General features: G+C 42.2%; 1 protein-coding gene, 1 long non-coding RNA gene and 1 pseudogene across 3 annotated transcripts in view; all 3 read left to right on the plus strand.

The window, feature by feature from the left end:
• Window positions 1-6,000, plus strand: part of LOC310795041 — a 664,395-nt gene that overhangs the window by 136,940 nt on the left and 521,455 nt on the right. The window lies entirely within an intron of this gene.
• Window positions 1-6,000, plus strand: part of LOC310795034 (PDZ domain-containing protein 4-like) — a gene marked incomplete at both ends in the record, with an annotated part of 169,632 nt that overhangs the window by 112,416 nt on the left and 51,216 nt on the right.
• Window positions 5,112-5,537, plus strand: LOC310795039 (histone H2A pseudogene; annotated as a pseudogene). The gene has a single exon. The product of its transcript is annotated as a histone H2A pseudogene (transcript).

Consider the following 6,000-nt stretch of genomic DNA (forward strand, 5'->3'; position numbering starts at 1 on the left):
TTATTTTTCGGGATGGTTCCGGGGAGGCGATGTCATTCTGCTTTTGTTGTTTTGGTGAAAGTAATGCAAAAGTAATGTAATAAGTAACGAGTTACTCTACACAGACAGTAATATTGTAAAGTAACTTGTAATACTACTAGTAGTAACTAGTAATATGTACAGTGCCCAACACTGGATATCAAGTGTGACATTTCCACACTAGGACATACAAATGAATGATGGGAGCATGAATGGGTTACATTCATTAATGCATTACTGTAAGAGGTTCAAATCGCAGCAGAAGTAGATGTGAAATATCTGTATAAATAAGTGAAAATTGGTTAAAAAAAAAGCAATAATGTATACAGTAAATGAGAAGAATATGAGAATTTGAGGAAAAACAATAGCCTACAAGAAAATTCAGCATAATATTATATGCACAATGTGTTTGTATTCACATGAACAGGTTTACAGAGAGCCATCAATATGTACTGAAAGTCTCAGCGAGTTGTAAAATCTATACACCTTCCAAATGTATTGACTTTACAGAGTTTGTGTAACTGCACTCAGTGAGTGAAAGTCCAAGCAGTGAGTGAGTCAACGGGCACTGCACTAGTACATAGAATGACAGGATTAAGTCTCTTCTGTAGCAGTTAACAGACAAATGTGTATCTATTATGAGCACTGAGGTGTATCTGTACGTAGTGTAGTTGTATGTTGTCCGCCTGTACTCTACACCTCAGGACACTAAATGGTATTTTATCTTATATTCTGTCTCTGCTGTGAACTGTTGTTTCCCAGCATTGAAAGACAGATACGACTGGAAAAATAGCTGGTTGATGTTTTACAACAGCAGTCCCTATCTGAACCAAGTCACTTTAGTGATGGGGTTGCACTTGTGCACTTGTGGGATAGTTTCCATAGCAACCACCTAGATGTGGGAAGTCGCGCCTCAACACATGTGCGCGCACACACGGACACGTCCGCACACGCATGTACGCACACTTTTCCAGTTGGGGGGGGGGGGGGGGGTTCCATTTAGTGTTAATCTATAGACCCAAAGTAAATAACAAACCACACATGTTCTGTATAGTAGCCTATCTAAGGCGTTTGGCATAATCTCAAAAACACCAGATACTGTACAGTCTATTGCCTACAATCTCACTGGATTAAAATCTATCTCTGTAAATCCATCAACATGACATCATCCGGTGAAAGGAGTAACATGTCGGCAACCGTGAAATCGCACAAATCAAGAGAAAAGTTGTTGTTGTTGTTGTTGTTGTTGTTCACATTGTGCACGTTTAGATGTTGAAGAACGCACTTAATATAACAAACAAAAAATATAACAAAACTAAACTAAATATAATTTGTTAGCAAACTAAGCTTGTTCAGGGCAAACCAAGCTTCTTCACCAACTTTCAGGGTGATTTTTTTTTAAACGTTCAAATAAGCATCATTAACTTTTTCAACTATCTTCAGATTTCATTGTACAGTATGACACATCATTTGAAAGCCAATTGCAATCAATCTGCACTTTCATATATATGTAAGAGTGACTTGGCCAACTTGTTACCCTTTGAACCAAAACAGCCCATAGAGTGTAATAAGCACAGGTATCTACACTTTTAGCATGGTCGTCGTTGCAATGCCATCGCCAAGCTCCCATACAGCCAAACCATCACAACCAACACAGTGTGATGAAGAATGGATGCTTTGCATCAACAGAGTGCCTTTCCTCTCCTGTCTGCCTGCATGCAGCTTTCTGACATGTCTTCTTCTCCTTTGGGAGGCGGGTATAGAGATAAGTCGACCTCTTTGTGTCAAAGCGCTCCAGCTCCTCCGGTGGCCTGGCTGACAGTGACAAACTGACACAATGGCTGAACGCTCTGCTTCACATCTCTAACCCGCTCTGAAAATGTATCTGGTTTCAATCCTCTGTTGGGGAGAGGAAGGAAAAAGCTTGATTGAAAACAACAACAAACAAACAAAAACTTGGTTCCCGCTTCCTGGAAGGCTTTTCTTAGGCTACTCGACACAGGTATTTGTCAGGTAGCTCTTCAGTCTGGCTCAAGGAGCCATAACACCTTGGTTGTTGCATCCCAGAAACGGCTCAAACCCATGAGCCTCTATTTACAAACCATCATACTTAATACGATTGGAGTGTCTCTGTACTGTACTTCTGATTGGAAATATTAGATGTGTCATTCCTAAGACTGGCTTTCAGGGTCTGTTAGAGCAGTGATTCTCAACCTCCAGGTGCGCCCCCCTCCCCCCCCCCCCTTCCCCCAGGGGGTCATAACATAATTTTGGGGGGCCCCGAGTTGATCTACGTGACAGGAAAAATACATAGCATAGTTCTACTATACAAATGTATTATCATGTGTATTATTTCAGATTCTCTCTCTCTCTCTCTCTCTCTCTCTCTCTCTCTCTCTCTCTCTCTCTCTCTCTCTCTCTCTCTCTCTCTCTCTCTCCGCCACCTCCAGAAGGGGTCAGTCGTGAGCACTCCAGCTTTGTGGAGGTTGCATGTCCCCCCCATTGGGTGGGTTTCCTTATACAGTATTCGGGGGCCATGAAACAAAAATCTGTCTGCTGGAAACAAAACACGAATCCATAATCTTGAACGAGAGGGGCTAAGGTGCCTTTGGGCCTGTGTGATGCTGCAGTTCTTAATTGGCTGGCTGCAGTTTCAGTTGCATATATCCACAAGGAAATTAGAAATTATTTCCTGAAGTCAGTGCAATTTCAAATTTAAAAATGCACAATACAAAAATGGGAGTTTTGAATTTAGTCAAGGTCTTGTTAAAGGTCTATTTCATCCTGTTAGGTGATGGGAAATCTTGAAAACGTGCAGACCTTGCTCTGCTGTAACATTTCTCTAAAAGTGTGTGTGTGTGTGTGTGTGTGTGTGTGTGTGTGTGTGTGTGTGTGTGTGTGTGTGTGCGTGCGTGCGTGCGTGCGTGCGTGCGTGCGTGCGTGCGTGCGTGCGTGCGTGCGTGCGTGCGTGCGTGCGTGCGTGTGTGTGTGTGTGTGTCCAATGCATGGTTGAAAGACATCCTATCATCACATAGCAAAGTCCAATAGGAATAACGCTTCCACAATTACTGAAGTTCCACAAGGATTTCCTACCAGTGTGAGCTACATTCATTTATTCTTTTATATTATAGATTTAATTAGAAAGTTAATTGTAACCAACTAGGCACAGTGACGGGCCCTTCATCTCACGTAGCTTTTCTTAGCAGCATGGGCTTGAAGAAAGGTCTGTGCTAATGAGACAGGACAGCAGTTGGCTCGGTTATCCTGTCACCACATTATTCAGATGGCTTTTTTGACATAGACACTTCATTCCAGGAACTGAGGGAAATGCTAATTATGGTGTGATGAATCACGATTTTGATCCTGTGAAACTGTTTTCTTTGTATCACACTTGATATGGGTCAGAACTGCACTGGTCCAAAGGAGAAATAAAAATTCTGACGGGCAACACAGGACGAAAACGCTACGCTCACACTGCTGAGTTATGGGCTGTACTGTACTATGCTAACCTGACACTGCTAGGTGGTTTGTTACACAGAAAAAAAACAAAATCCAAACACAGTTTAGTAGGGGTGATTGGGTTTCAACAGGGGGCGCCACCAAGGTATGTGGGTGTAAAGTGGTATAGTATAGTATAGTAGCAGCAATGGGGATTGCAGTAATGAATGGTAAAGCCAATTCATATATGAATACTGTGCTAATGAGTTGCACAGTATAGCTGCTCAGTGAAATGGTGTTTGGGATCATTAAAATAATTATATTATTTGCTATTTCATGTTTGATCTGGTTAAGTAACTTATATTTCATTGTCTTATGGTATATTCCTATGCCTCTTATATGTTTGATGTTTATATTTTTCCCTCCCTGAGTGCGAGCAACGGTAGCATGACTCAATTTACCCTCAGGGAGGGATCAATAAAGCTATTCTTATTCTAACTAGTGTTAATGTCCATGCCTTTCTGCACACTTGTGCTACAAAGTAAGCTCAAAATACAATATTAGATTTAGACAGAGAGAGAGAGAGAGAGAGAGAGAGAGAAAGAGAGAGAGAGAGAGAGAGAGAGAGAGTGCAGCTTTCAGAAGTTGATGTGCAATTTCTTTCAAATGTAATGGGAGGATAATTGAAACCACTGCAATCACAACTAAGAGCTCCACAACTAATTTACCTGATCATATAAACATGATTTATTATTTGTAGAAGTAGGTAACTCCAGACAAACATTGAAAGACTTCATGCAGCAGAGGAGCCAGACAGCCTGTTAATTAACTGAGATCAGATGTGACCAATCACGTCATTACTACCTGTCTCCGGTCAGGTGTGACCAATCAGGTCATTGCTACATGCCTCATATAAAGCAGCAGGCTGGAGGAGAGAGAATGTTCAGCGGTTCTCTGTCCTTTCAAAGTGCTAGAAAATATTTATACTGGTGAGTAATATCATTTTCTGAATGTTTTGATAATTTAGGGACTATAAACCTTTATTCTTATATTGATAGACTTGTATCTTTATTTAATATTCTTGATTGTATCTTTATTTAATGTTCTCGGATCGGTTGATACAATACACTTATTTTAAGGTGGTGTTGGATATTATGTATATGTCCTATAGCTACAGTACCGCTTAACTCCAGTCTTTCTTCAGCCATGTGGCATTGTAACCTTAAAGTCTACACTTCAGCTACAGCTGGTTGCAATGGAAACCTGTGTACTGTTGGGTCACTATATGGCACAGAGCTGAAGTCACTTAAACAGTGCTGTACTACATTTTGGCCAGATCAGTAGCTACCTACCTAGTGCTAGTCTGTATAGTAGGCCGTTTCCAATACAGCCCTCAATCATTTAAAACCAGCTCTGCAAGTTCTGACAAGGCACGTGTGTGACTGTGTAATGGAAGCAAGGATTCCAATGATACAGAACTGAGAACAAGCTGCACTTCACATCACTGCTAAATACATTAGGTACGTGGAGGCAGTCCGCCCAAATGCCACAAGATGGCGATCTCTACAGGTGTGTGCCATGTTGTGGTGTTTGCTGTTCCCTGCTGTGTAGTATCTGTTCTGAATACAGCCTTTCTCTTCCCCCTCAGACTGAAGATGTCTGGCCGTGGTAAGAAAGCCCCTGCGCCCAAGGCCAAGACGACCCAGACGACAAAGTCCTCCAGAGCAGGGCTGATCTTCCCAGTGGGCCGTATCCACCGGCTACTGAAGAAGGGCAACTATGCCCACAGAGTGGGCGCTGGTGCTGGGGTGTACCTGGCAGCCATCCTGGAGTACCTTTCGGCAGAGATCCTGGAGCTGGCTGGGAACGCCTGCCGAGACAACAAGCGGTCACGCATCAGCCCTCGTCACCTCCTGCTGGCCATCAGGAACGACGAGGAGCTCAACAAGCTGCTGGATGGGGTCACCATCGCTGAAGGAGGCGTGCTGCCCAACATCCAGGCCGCCCTCCTGCCCAAGAAGACCAAAAAGATGCCTAGTGGTGACAGCGGTGCCAAAGACCTTCAGTCACAAGAGTTTTAATGTATTTTTAACGTTTATATTTTGTAATAAAGATTTTTTTGAGTAAAATGTCCCTTGTTTATCGCCTTGGCTGCTGGAAGGTTTTGGTGCATGCTTGTCAGGGTTATGAATTCTGTGGGTATGGAAGGGGGGGTAGATGACTAAAATCCAGCCACTCTAATACGACTTCTCGCTCCACTCGTTTAAAGTTGATTTAGGGCTGCAACTAGCTATTTTCATAATCGATTGGATTTTCTTGATTAATTTGTTGTGTGGTCTGTTGTGTGGTCTATAAAATATCAAATGTCTTTTTGTCATCAGTGTTTCCCAAAGATGATGTCCTCATTGTCAACAAAAGATATTCAGTTTATTGTCATAAAAATAGTCTTCTGTTGGGACTAATCGATCAATCATTCCAGCTCTAGTTTAATTTGAAGCATTTGGATGAATGGGTAAATAGAGATGTCTTTTGTTGCATTTTTCA

Source organism: Poromitra crassiceps (genome assembly GCF_964638095.1).
Source record: "Poromitra crassiceps genome assembly, chromosome: 20".
Lineage (NCBI taxonomy): Eukaryota > Metazoa > Chordata > Actinopteri > Beryciformes > Melamphaidae > Poromitra > Poromitra crassiceps.